A 14,376-nucleotide genomic window follows, 5' to 3' on the forward strand; every position below is an offset into this window, starting at 1 on the left:
AAACAATGCAAATGCTTTAAGCTCTTGGGTGCTCTCTGTTCCCCATCACTCCACTGCTGTTAAATGAGGCTCTGACACACAGTCAATGAAAAAGGGTGGGAGCCAATAAATAACATGGGCAATTAAACTGTGGCTTTGAAATGCCTGTCTATCCTGAATTTGGCCCAGAGAGCCGGATGGGGGTTGATGCAGTAAGTGCCTGAGGTCCTGAGCACAGCATGGGGGTAGAGGGCTTGCTCTTAGGGGATTTGCAGAGCGGGCAGCACCAGGAGCTAGCTGGTGAGGAGCGCTCTGGCCATGGGCTTTCACGACACACGCTTGTATTGTTTGCCCCGGTGTCTTTAGCTGCTTTATATAGGGACACGAGTGGCTCTCAGTATTTCCCATTAAAACAAGAGAGGTGGCCTGAGTTTTCCTACAGGTCGCGAGAAGACTTGTGTGGGCGCTTTTGGCTGAAATTCACTGAGTTTAAACCCAGGCTTGGCTGGGCTTGGAGTGCAGTTCTCGAGCTGCCAGCTGGTACCCAGTCCCTTGGGGGCACAGAGCTGGAACTGCTGTACACATCGCCTACTGGCGCTTATATGGACCAGAGACCTTTGAGCTGTTAAATACAAATAAAGGGCATTTGCCATGCTGCTGCATAAATGTGATTACAGCTGCTTCCCCCTTTCCAGCCCTACAGGCATGGAGCTGCTGCCATCTCATCTGAGAAGAACAGCTGATTTGGTACAATCACATTTTTTCCAGTACTTTTTAAGCCCAGCAGAGCTTTTTCATCATTGATGACAAAGTTCATCAGACCCCCAGTTCGAGAACCACAGTTGAAGAATCCTGGCAGACATTTGATGTGGCAAGGGTGGGATACTCATTTAAACAATTTTGTTACTTGATTTTTCAAGCGATTTCAAGCACCGAAGCAGTCACCATCTGCCTGCAAGCCCCTGCTGAGCCACAAAGGATTGTGCTGAGATACCCCTCAGTAATGAGCAGCCATGGCAAGCAAGGGCTGACTGTTTAAATGATCATCTTAAGCTAGACACAGTTCGAGGTAACCTAGTGATCATGCCCAGGTCAAAACCACTGCGCATAATAGGGCTGAAAGAAGCAAAAGAAGAGTGTGGTGTATGAGGATATTTAGAATTCTTCAGGGTGATTGACACTAATTAACTTGCCAGCTGGACAAGCTCCCAACGAACCAACATCCTACAGAACTGCAATGGTCTATCCAAATTGGGAATACACTTTGCTAGTGAGCTGTCACACACATATTTATAAGGCACTGTGATGCTGGAAAGTGTTTCTGCAGGATATGAAGCAGAGCAGATTTGGGTTACACATCTTATTGTGAGGTGTTGGTTTTTTACTCGTTTGGTTGTTTGTAAATGGACCACTTTCTGCCTTTATATTTGTCTTTTGAAAAGGAGTAAGAGACATAAAAAACCACGTATTAGGAAAAAAAAGAAAAAGACATTGGTACATGTGCTAGTCATAGCAACACTTCATTTTGTGCTACTGAAATGTACAAATGATAAATACTGTTACTACTCCAATATGTTAGTTTAAGATACCACCCTAGAAAAATAAAAGATAATGTTTTGACCACAAAGGATCCTCTATTTTCCTATTGAAACAATAGAAACATTTTGAAAACCTCCAACATGCTAATTTCAAAATTAAGTATAAAATTGTTCATTGTGTACTTTGTTCATTCTCTATTACATGCCAAAATCCACACACATACTGCTTTAATGGAACATCTGTCTTAATAGCCTATATTTTGATTCCTGAAAGAGAAGACTCAATTGTATGTTTTTAAAATTCAGATTATTTTGGAATGAACAAGATAATTACAGGCCAATCCTGCCTTCAGTTTCCCATCACAACTTAAAAGCACTGCTTCTGATTTCCATGTATATAAAGCAGTTCAAATAAAAAATCTGGATTAAAATACTTTTCAAAATAGGATTTATTTATTTATTTATTTAAAAGGAATGCATAAGTAAAATATATCCACAGGAAATAAAGTTCCTGATCCTGAGAGACAAATGGAATTTGAAGCTCCTACTGAAATTATTGGAAGCTGGTATGACTCAGCCGCTGGTGGGACTGGAGGGGGGACAGGAGACTGAGAAGTTTTTGGGTGCTGTTTGTTTTGTACTCTACCTTGGACATCATCTGTTTTAAATTTTTTCAGTGCGAGAGCTATTAAAAACACAGAAGGACTAGATCCCTATTTTGCCTGCCAAAGTTATTGCTGACATCTGATAAAAGAAATTCGCAACTCACTAAAGACTATTTGAGGATATATTAATAAAAAAAAAATGTGTGTCAGAGAGAATGTTCTTCATGTTCCATGTTCTTCTTGTCTCAAAAGCTTCTAAGTGCTCTTCTCTCCTTCTAGGGTAGCTTTCAGCTGTCTAGAGTATAAATGAAGCATTCTCTTGTTCAGAAGTGCACTATTTTCTCAATTAGTAACATCAGTAAACACCCACATTTAATGACAACTGCAATTCGTTTTCAGCTTCGAAAGAGAATTTGTGATTTGCACTGTGAGAACAAAGACAAGAATGTTAAAAGGATGAAAAATGCAATCTATTTTGTCTGTACATTGTTAATAACTGAAACACATATTACAAAAAAAGACTATTTTTAAATCTTTTTTGTCCGTGATCTTAAAGTGTTTAGGTACAAAATCCATCAAGATAATACGTTAATGTTTAATAGCTAACACATCAAACTCTGTTCTGAATAAACAGAGAAGCTTTTTTCCTAACTTGATTCCATTCTCTCCAATCTTTCTTTATACTGTCATAGCTTATTTACCTAACTCCGTTTTTGAAGCACTAATGTAGTCTTTTCATAATGCACTGGAAAACGTAAAACCATCACACTATTTGTAAGATGTCATAGCATACCAGTTTAGGATTATTTATTCTTATTATCTTTTGATTAAGATAAGATAAAATACTAGGCACAAATGTAAAGACTACTCTCTACTGTAAAAGTTTATACACAAAAAGGTATGGAAGAAAAAATATACCAAGACCCCTAGAACAGGAAGTAAATTTAGACAATTTTGAAATTATTCTGTTCTGGTCTAAGAGCTTTTTTCCCCTCTTTTCTACTGTCTGTAGTAGTGGTGGTAACTAACTGTGAGCTCTGGTCATGCTGTCTGAATTGTGCAGGGAGAAGAAATATGCAACCAGCCATGACAATTTTAATCGTCTTTGTCAGATATCCACAGACAGGACGCGGATGCTTGAGAGCTTCATGAGGTGTTTGTTTGGTTTTCCTTGGCTCATCCCCTTCTGAGGAAGGGCTAAGAGCTCGTGGAGAAGGCCTAGCAGTAGCTAACCTTTGAGTAGTAAAAGCTCTCACCAGAAATGCACAGTGACAGATGAGACAGTTGTGTTGACACCAGCTCTGTTGTCTGCTTCCCATAGCCTTGGAAGAACCAGAATGCCTCAACAGCAAAGCTCTGTGGAAAGTCTGGAAAATCATGCTGCAGAGAGCTTACATATTCATCTGTCTATCCATATGGCTGCCCATCCATAGCTCATGGCTGAAGCACTTACATACTGATCTAGCAGGTTTATTATGGGAGCCAGATATTGCAAGGGTAGTCATTCAAGTGCCAAGAAGCATGCATTTAAAGTTCTTCTTATGGCATAAAGTATGTAAGACATCTTCATAGAAATGACAGCGAGCGTGAAGAGAGACCTACAAGAGACTGGCACCTTCTGGAAAGACAGCTGGACACCATGCAGGCTGCCTGCTGTGTCAAAAATGCCTTAGTTTAGGCAACAGATTCCTACCCAGTATGACTCAAATCTTTCCATCAAGTTCTGTATCATTGAGGAGAAAAGCAACAATTTTCTGGTTCTCCCAACATGTATGGAACACAGTGTTCTCATCCATTTTTCAGGCTACAAGCAGTCAATATGTTCTCAGTGAAATGCAGTCTGTTTCACCCCATAATATATTGCTTCAGCAACAAGACACAACATGCCATGTTTTAATGGTCTATTAAAATGCACCTCATGTCCTTCCAGAAGCTCAAGGTTGAGTAACTTCATCTACCCAAGAACTGTACGAATGGTCAATTAATACATGCCTTATTGTGTGTTATTCCTATAATAATGTAGTTTTCTAGTATTTATCAATAAGCATCCATTTTAATGAAATATATTTCAATGAATTCATATTCTTATTTAGGGAAAAATAGATTGTAACAAGGAAGAAAAGAGCTCCTAGTGCACTTGGTAATGATTTTTTAAACATGTCATTTTACTCCAGCACACTGGAAACGTAAGTGATAATCACAAATCACGTCTGTTGGGCTAAGATTTCTTTTGAATAAAAATCAAACTTGAGTGTTTAGGTCATGAATTTGTAATCGGTGATATATACACCACTAAAAAGGTAAGATTTTTTAACACTCCTCTTCCCTTACACAGGGGAAAGAAGGTCATGACACAGAAGATAGATATACCAAACCATATGTTCCCTTCTGTTTCTGTGAGTGGAAGAGAGCAGACAGCTGCACATCCCAGCAACAGGATGGATCCACAGTAGGGACTGCCAGTGCAATCACTGGCTTCTAGTGCAACACAGATACAATTCTCTAACCCTGGAAGGACCACTTTATGCCAAATCCCCGTGATGATTCAGCATCCCTTTCTTTCTAACGTATGCCTTACTCCTGAGAGTGCTGTTATAAACAACACAGGTTTTCCTCCCTGTGAAGGGCTGTGTTTGCTGGAAGTGGCAGAGGTCAGCCTTCACCACTGGGGAAAGAATGGGGACCTTGGGTCCTAACTCCTAAGCACAAATTTCAAGCTATTTAAGTTGCTGATGCTGGAATTCAATGTTTGGCATTTGAAGCCTGATTTTGACATTGGAGGCTTTGCATTTGGAGGATCCCAATTCATTTCCAGCTTGAGAAAGGAGTCTATTAGCTGTCACAGAACCTCAACTGCTGGCCTTACCAGCAGAGACATGGGGCACACCTGGAAACATCAGTTCTTGTGAGCAACGGTACTGTTGATATGAGAGTGGACGCATTTTCCCCAGAAGCAGCAAGTGACCTCAAAGTCCAGTCCAGTCCAGGAGCCTGCACCCAGTACTTAGTGGACTGTGTTCAGTTCTGTACTGAGACGAGAGCGGTTGTACCTGATCAAACAGCTGCTAAGTCGGTGTAGGTAGCCAGAAGCAGCACAACTGTAGCCTCTGCAATAGTACCAGTAGATATGGCATGCTTTTGACATTGTGTACAGCACATGGCCATGTACGCCTGTGCATCTAAAGCATGGTTGCACCTGACCTTGCAATAAGTCACTTTTCCCCTTCCTTTGAGATGTGTTCTGCATTCTTCAGACACGGATAGGAATTTAGATAAGATATAAAATCTGAAACCTGATCCCTGGTTGTGATTAGAAGAAATCACATGGCCTCATGACCTGGCCAAATCTTGTGCCCCACCTTCATAAATCCAACCTGCAGCTGAATACGATCTTCACTTCTTGTTTCTTTTTTTTTTTTTTTTTTTTCTGAAACAGCTGTGCACTGTTAAGTATCAATGGCATGTCCTCTTTCCTTCTCCCTTCCCCCCTCCAGATTCCAGTATTTGACTGGTAGACTAAATAGTATCTCTGCATAACATGTGTGTGAGTTTATAAAATAATTTGGTCTCTCTTAGGCTGAAGTCCAACGCACTACAAGGCTGTAGGTAGTGCACCCTACAGATAACAGGTAACCCTTATCTGGCTATGCTTTGAGTAGTCTGGCAGACTACTGCTCTCAACTTCGAATTCTGATTGAAGGAGTATTTAATTTCTTGGATATTTCTTTAATAGGAAATGAAGATCTGGGTAGGAAGGAAGCAATATTAAAAGTCACTGGCAGACCGTTAAAAAAAGTGAAAATATTTTCACCTTTGTCTGACAGCATTAACTATGCTGTGGATTTCAGATTTCTTCCAACTTTTGCTTCTTCTATCTTTTTCATTAAAAAAGTCCTTAGCTTTACACCATTTGATTTTTAGTAAAATTTTGAAGTGTTGAAGGGAAGCACTGTGGTGGGTACATAGCTTTTGAAAGGCATAAAAATGCATTAAAACACCAAAAAGAGGGTCTGCTAAAATCAAAACAAACAAATAAACAAACAAAGGACCATTATGTAGTGTTGCTAAAAACTAAGAGACATAATTTACTGTTTTTAGTAGTTTTATTTATAGGAGTGCCTAGGGACCAACAAGAAGTGGAGTTTTAACAGAATAGGCACTGTTCAGACTCAGAATGAAGATAATCCTTGCCTTGTGGAGCTTAAATGTAAATAAACAAGACTGAAAAATGATAAGGAAAAGGGTATTTGCTTTATAAATATCATTATAAAGGATAGATTTTTTGTAAGTTACAGCTTTTTAAAAATATATAATTACTTTTTGTAAAAGGTCCTAGATGATATGTTATGAATCCAATGCAATGTAAAGCATTGAATAAATATAATTTCTGTTTGGTTTATAAATTATTCTCTATAAAGGACAGAAAATTAGGAATGCAAAGGATTTCACAAGTCAAATAGTCCATATCCCTGTCCCAAAGCAGGGTGGGCTATGCCTGTGATACTCTGACAGTTCTTGAAGGATGATGGTGGTGGCAATTCCATCACATTTCCTAGGTAATGTAAAACAATAGTATCTTGCATGACAGAGTTTAACCAATAACCAGAAATTCATCCCAGAAACAGCCTTTGTACTGCGAGAAGCATAAAGTGACTGGTTTGTACCTCCCCTTTGGCAGGTGATGTTCTGTGTTTAGTCAGCTTTGTCCTCAGTTACCTTCCCCACCAGAAATTTGTCTGAAGCACAGGAATTGAGACCTTCACCTATAGCTCCCACAGATGAACTATACAGCTCTGTACATCTGCTTGGTAACCATCCCTTTGCCCCAGAATAAATCGCACAAATGGGTGCAGGAGTTCTTCTCTGATGTTCCAAAATGCACTTCACAGCAAAAGTGGTGTTTTGTCTGGACATAAAACTTGGAACAAAAGGATACCATTAGTCCTGTGAGCCAACTTTTCTCCAATGATATGTAATTTTGTGAAAGAAATTAACTGCAGGAACAGAAAGTACAGTTTGGAGGTTTGTTTAAGCCATACAGTGTAAGTAATTAGACTTTAAATGGAAATGTTGTATTACATGTGCCTACAATCAATTTTTGAATTTTTTTTTAAAAAAATTGTTCTTGTTCTGCAGTACTGGCCATAATTGGATTTCTTTCAAATACTTTTAGGACAAATGGACTCAAATCTTAAGATTACGTATTACAGTCTTAAAAACATATTAATATTAAAAATAAGAGGAACCAGAGAGTTATGTAAGATCAATGTTGGTAGAATAATTCCTTAATTACTCTTCCCATGACATTATACTTGTCTAAAACAATAATTTGATCCCTAAATGTTGTTGTAAGTAAAATAAGTCCTTTCTAAAAAGTAATACCTAGTCAGTAATTATTACTCCCTTTGTTCCCCTTTCCAATCTCTATACTTTTTACAATGATCATATGTTTTGTCTTCACTATTTCTTCTTTATATCCTCATCAGGCAGAAAAGCATCCTCTGATGCTACTGTCATCCTTGCCAGACTGACTTGTGGGTTTCTTTCAATGAATTTGCCACGGCAGATAGCAGGGGACAGACAGTTATACTTGCTACTGACACTGATTGTCTTCTACTAGATTTTCTCTGGAGACACATTTTTTTGCTGGCATCCCATTGAGCTGGAGACATGAACAACAAGGTACTTCACCTTGAAAAGATATGCAGGCAAATACTTTGAGAAAGGAGCTTAGGGTAGAGGGCCTCGCAGTCTGAAGCTGTTGATACCTCTGTTTTTTCTGCTGTAAAGGATAGTTCTTCCTGACCAGAGCTAACTATTAATTCTGCCTTGAAGTATGAGGGTACACGGTCTCTCTGGCAATACTTTTTATAAAGTGGAGAACACTACTGGGAATGAAGTCACGTCTACTCATGTAGGCCACAAAGCCATGGCTTTTCTGATATGCTTAGGTTCGCAAATGATTTGATTCCCTTGAGTTTATTTGAGGTTTTTAATTAAAATTCTGTGCTTTGATACTCCGATTTTATTGAATGTGAGAAAGATTTCTTGGCATTTGATTTTTGTTTAAATTAAGGACTCTTTAGAGCCTTCATGTAGTGTAAAAGATTTTTGAAGTGGGTGTTAATGACATCACTTTAACAATGTAAAGAAAACCTTGGGGACAATGAGAATGCCTGCATTTTCTTTTTCTGGAATTTCATCTTTGTGTGCCTGGATTGAAGACAGGATTGTGAGCTAGGGGAATTTCTTCATTTTTAAAAGAAGTTATTTTCAGATGTAAGTACCACAGACTTTGTCAAGAGATCTAGTAAGCATTATTTCCAGAATTTTGCCATGGCTGCTCTTTCACTCTGTGGACCTCCTTCTGTGGGAAGGAGGCTATGGAAACAGAAAAAAAATAAGAAAATTGATGGTGTCCATGAGGAACTTTAAAATACACAAACCTTCCTCCTGAAGCTGTGCAGCCAAGAGCATAAGGTTGTTGAGTCCAAAAGGAGAGCAAACAAGGGGGAGTATGAAACTACAGCCAACTTATTACAGCACATATGAGCACTTCTAGCCTGGATTCTCATCCATGCTCTCAGTATAATGTAATATTTACCACTTCACTGGATAAACCATGTGTGCCAGAATGGTCTTCTCCTTCTGTAGACACAGCTAATTTTCTCCATGGTGGGCTTATCGAGTCATTGGATCATTGAGTTACTCAGGTGTGAAGGGACCCCACAAGATCTCCAGTCATGCTCAAAGGGACAGCTGTGAGAGTCCACCAGGTTGCTCAGGGCTTAATCCAGCTGAGTCTGGAAAACCTCCCAGGATGGAGACTGCACAACTTCTCTTGGCGACTGCTTCCACTGCTTTGTAACAATGACAAAGGCTTTCCTTATTGACAGCCTGAATTTCACTGGTTGCCATTTAGGTCCCTTGTCTCTCACCCTCCAGTTGTGGGCCGCTGCAGAGCCCTCCTCCCTCTTCCTGATAGCCCCCTCGCCTGCACTGCCATGCTGCTGTTATGTCCCCTCACGGCCACCCCCTCTCAGCAGAAAAAGCCCGTTCCCCTCAGCCTCTCCTCACTGGCCAACTGCTCCATCCCCCCGCCATATTGGTGGCCCCCTGCTGCTCTCACTCCAGCTTACCCAAAGTCTTTCCTGTACTGGGGTCCCAAAATGGGAGGCACTGCCCCAGACAGGAGCATCCCAGCCTGGAGCGGTACCAGTTAGGGGTCAGCCCGCCTCAGGTGTGGGGCTCGGCCTTTGTCCTTGATGACTTCTGTCACATTCTCCTCGGCCAATTCCCCCAACACATCCAGGACTCTGTGGATGGCAGCCCTGCCCTCCACTGTGTCAGCTGCACCCCCAAGCTGGTCTCATCTGCAAAGGTGTTGAGCAGCCAGCTCTCTGTCACTTGCCCTGGACCATTACTAAGGATGTTAAACAGGACGAGTCCCACAGCACAGCCCTGTAGTGCTCCACTTTGTTACTTTTGCTACTGGCCTCTTGTTACAGTACAACACATTAATCATTGCCCTTTGTGTCTGACCATCCAATCCATCTGGTTGTCCACTCATCCAGACTGAAATGCATAAACCTGGGTAAAGGGATATTGTTGGAGACAGAGCCAAAAACCTTGCTGAAGTCCTTTAAGCTTTGATGTCTTGCTTAGGTCTTGACATGCCCAAATCATCCTGCTGGCCTTTTCTGATGTCGGGTGCAATATCTGCCTTTTTCCTTTGTCAGGGGCCTCCTCTCGTCTCTATAACTTTTCAAAGAGAGTAGAGAGCAGCCTTGTAGGGACATCTGCCAGCCTTCTCAGCTCTCCCAGATGTGGCCTATTTGGCCCCATGGAACTGTACGAGCTGAGTTCTCACAGTAATTCCTGTCATCATCTTCATCTGCTTCCTGTACTTCTCCTCCTTGCACAGAGGCCTGGGAGGCCTTGTTGGTGAAGAATGAGGGAAAAAACGCACAGAGTACCTCAAACTTAGCTGTGTCTGTTGCAGCTACGTCACCTGCCCTATTCAGCAACAGACCCATATTTCCATTCTTCAGTCCCATGGATCTTTCGTGCCCAGTTCTGTATTCAGAATTTTAGTCTGTGGACAGTAGATTCTTTACTGAATCTGTTCCCAAGACCCAAAAAGTAAAGACAAATTTTATTTATTTTTTATTGCTTTGTTTTATTTATATTTATTTATTTCTCTTTCAGTTGATACTTCTACAACTCAAGGGAAAGAAAGGACCCGAATATACTTTATTTAAGAAAAAAATAGCACTTTTGCACCTGCAAAGAAAGCTTGAAGTTATCTTTATGTAAGCTACTCTCAATTTTTTAGATTTTCTTGTCATTTAACCCAAATCTCAAGATGGAGGTGAGGTTTTTTTTTTTTTAATTATTATTTATTTTTATATTTTCTCCTCAGTAATATGCAGGCTGAGAGTTGAGAAAGCGTGTAGATTGTGCAGAGGGGAAAAGGTCATTTAAGTACAATTAGAACAATTACTACATTTAAATAAGTATCTTTGAGGTAGGGGTTAAGGAAATGCCTACTCGTGTCTGAGGCATATCTCATAGAAAGAGTTCTTTCTGCAGTGTGGGTTTTCAAAAGATGATGTTCTATTATTGTGCTTCCTCTGCCTTGTAAGGAATAATTAAAAAAAAACAACAACAACTTGTAAAGAGTATCACATCCACATGCAGAACATATATTTTGCAGAAAAAATAGCAAAATATTTTCAATTGCAGCTAATATCATTTCTCTGATGCACACACTGAAGGAAAATAAAATTCAAGTATACAGACAGAACACCTACAACAATATGTTCAGGCAATTAAAGAAAATGAACAGAACTTCTAAAACCAAATACTCAAAACACATGTCATTGCAGCTTCTAGCTAAGAGCTGATTGTTGTTTGGGACTATGTTTTTCTGCCCAAGCCTCTACTGAGAAACAAAATCTGTAACTGTACTGACCTAACCAGAAGTTAACGTACACTTTTAACCTGCAACACCTTAATCGATACCATTGCTGTGTCCAGTCTGTACCTGTTGGTTTTGAACTGGGCTACCAGTCACAGGTGGGAAAGCTTTTGGCAGATTTCAGGCAGTAATGCACTTAGGTAATCGTGTTCAGGGGATGTTTTTATTTTTTTAGGAAACCTGAGTATTGTAATTCTAAAACCGTGGACCTGACAGGAAAGAGGAGCAAAAGTGGCACAAGAAAATAATGTTATTTTCCCTATCTGGCCAAGTGCAGCCTCTGTTCTCTGATAATGGTAAGAGCTTGTTGCTTTAGAAGGCTGTACCTCTGCTCCCCAGTAATAACCTTGCTAATTGTATAGTGTTGTATATAGTGGAAAAATTTTCCTGACCCCGCAGGGAACTAGTGCTGTGGAGCGTGAGATTTGATTAGCCTTATTATCTTAGCTTGCCCAGTTACTAACGTTGTAAGCTGCCATGAAATTATCCACCCCTTTTAAAAATAAAGCCATACTATTTGTCTTGATTATCTCCTCCTGTGCAGCTGAATTCCACATGCAAACAGACCTCAATGATGAAAATAGCATAGGAATTAGGTGTACAGACATTTAACTCTGAAGGTATAGTCTCCTTTTATTCTTTCAAACTGCCTTTCCAAGTACATCAACATTCTCCTAATTGTTGTGGTTTTGATCAACTCCCTAAAAGAAAACTGTTTCTATTTTACCTTCAATATTTGTAATCATCCACGTGATCTTTTAATGAGTTCCCCTGGGATAGCTTGGAAAATCATGCAATTACTCATGAAATGTAGTTTACAGATTTTGTGATGTTTGCTGAATCTTTTCAAAGATTAAATCTTGAACAATGTTTAGTCTTGAACAATGTTTTCTGCACAGATATGAAATTATACCATATACTCCCCCCCAACCCAAAAAAAACAAATACCCACAAAACAAAACAAAAAACCACACATACAGCCAAACAACAACAACAAAACACCTCCAAAACCCTAGCTCATTTCTTTGGCACAAAGAACTTCAAAAAGTCTCACTGCTTTGATAATGATGATCTTGGATAGTACTCCAGTGGATGCATAAACAAATTATCATCATGAGATTGGTGATAATGGCGATAAAAACAGATGTCTGAAGACAGATCATAACTGATTATCCCTGTTAGACATAGGTAAACTGAAGCACACAGAACGTTGGACTTGCAGAGTATGCCAGCAATCAGCTTAAACCAACATTTATAAAAAGTAATGTCTCCAGGTCTTTTGCTCAAAGTACTCAACAACAATTCTCCACAACAATTAAATGTGACATGGGAAACTAAATCAAAGAAGCTCTTCTGTGGGTACATCTGTTCCTTTTGTCATTAAAATAGTCATCAGAACAGTAACAGAGATGCTCAGAAATCAGACAAAGAATTGCGCAGACCGTAAGACAAAGCAAAAGTTGCTGTACTTGACATCAGATCATTCCTTCAGAAATCAGCAAATGTGGTGGTGGTGGTGAATAGGTATTTTTGTTTGTTTGTTGTTTTCCATTTGTACACCCAGAACTGTGACGGGACTGAAAACCATGTCATTCCCATTCCCCCATTTTGTACACTGGAGTGACTGCTCCTCTACCCCTTCAACATCCAGGCAAGAGCCCTAACAAAACCAAAAGGCTCTGGAGATGCACCTCTACCATGCAACTGGTAGCACCAGCAGGGAACTATCACAATATTAGCAAACCTGATCTCTGCAGTTTTACTGAGAGGAGCATCAGGCTTCAGAGAAACCACTTAACTGAGTGAGATCCATGCCATCAGAGATTCAAAGGCAGAGTACAAAGCTCTGTAGAGTCATAAATTCCAGTTCAATTAAATACTAACTGATCAACCCCGAAGTACGAGGGCTGGGGCTGACCTACCTCCTTTACGGTCCCTGAATCCTGTGGCTAGACAGAGACTGAAATAATCCCTGGCATAAAGCAACTTGGCTTTGGCACTATTCTAATTTATGCCTGGCTGCCCATGACCACTAGCCAGAAATTGCTGGGGTGTAAGTCAGCCCTGGCCAGGTCCCCTTCTTCTCTGCCCTAAAATGGGAACAGGGTGAGGCTTGGCTGAAGTGCAGTAATTGCCTGTTAAACGGGTAAGAGAGACTTAGTCATTTTGCACTTCGGGAATGATGCAGAACTATCAGATTGAACCACTCCATCAGGATCCTATCAGCCATCCTTGAATGGGGGATTTCTGTTATGAGTGGCATGTGAATGTAAGCTATAAAAAGCCAAAAAGATATGATCATTCGTACCGGAGGGTAAAAGTCAATTTCTAAATTACCTTCTAAAACAATACATCTCTGTTTCTTTCTTGACCCTAATGGGTCAAATGTATTAAATATTGGGCAAGAAGCGGTGTGCAAGCATTTGGGGCGCATTCCTGAAGGGGCTTTAATAGCCAAATAGCAGCTGTGGAGGCCAGAATGGAAGACATTCAAAAAGCTCCAGAGCAGTCAAAGTGCTTTGCGTTTAGATATTTCTGCTACAGTCAAAAATGGGCTATCACATTTCACAGGTTTGGATTCAGGCTTTGTGTTGAACTGTAATAAGGAACCTCTGAGTTTTGCAGAAAAGTGATTTTCTTTCATTGGCCATGAAGGATAAAGTCAGGATAAAGACACCAGCATGAAATGCTACAACCCTTTCTCCTAACTAGAAAAAATGTTCAGCCTCTTCAAATGCAGGGACTGTAAGAGAAGAAGATGTTGAGCTGTAAAATGCAGAATGAGGTGACAGCTATGCATTTTGTGGCTCTGGTTCAAAACGTTTTCCAATGGAACATCACCAAAACAAACAAACAAACAAACAAATAAATAAATAAGGGGCAAAGAAGAGAGAAAGATGTAGAGTTATTTTTTGGGGCATGAGGATTTTCTACTCCTGACAGTTTTTCCACTGTAGCTGCAGGGTTTTGAGCACAAGCAGAATGGCAGGTCTTTACTTAGCTGAGAATCCCTCACGACATGTTAAATTCCCTTTCAGTTTAATAGGGGAAAGATAACTGCTTGTGAAGAAAATTATCAAAAATATGTTCAATTTAGACATTTTACTGAGAGACTGAAAGAGGGCTGTAAGCTCTTTGGACCCTGAGATACATAATTGCAGATTTTTGTTAAGCTCTCAGCACAGTAACTTGTCAGGGTAGAGCCTTTGGTAGCTCCTGTACTTTGAAGAGTAAATAAAAATAATTCATAAGGGAATTCTAAATGCTGGATTTT

Source organism: Cygnus atratus, chromosome 2, assembly GCF_013377495.2.
Source record: "Cygnus atratus isolate AKBS03 ecotype Queensland, Australia chromosome 2, CAtr_DNAZoo_HiC_assembly, whole genome shotgun sequence".
NCBI classification, from domain to species: Eukaryota; Metazoa; Chordata; class Aves; order Anseriformes; family Anatidae; genus Cygnus; species Cygnus atratus.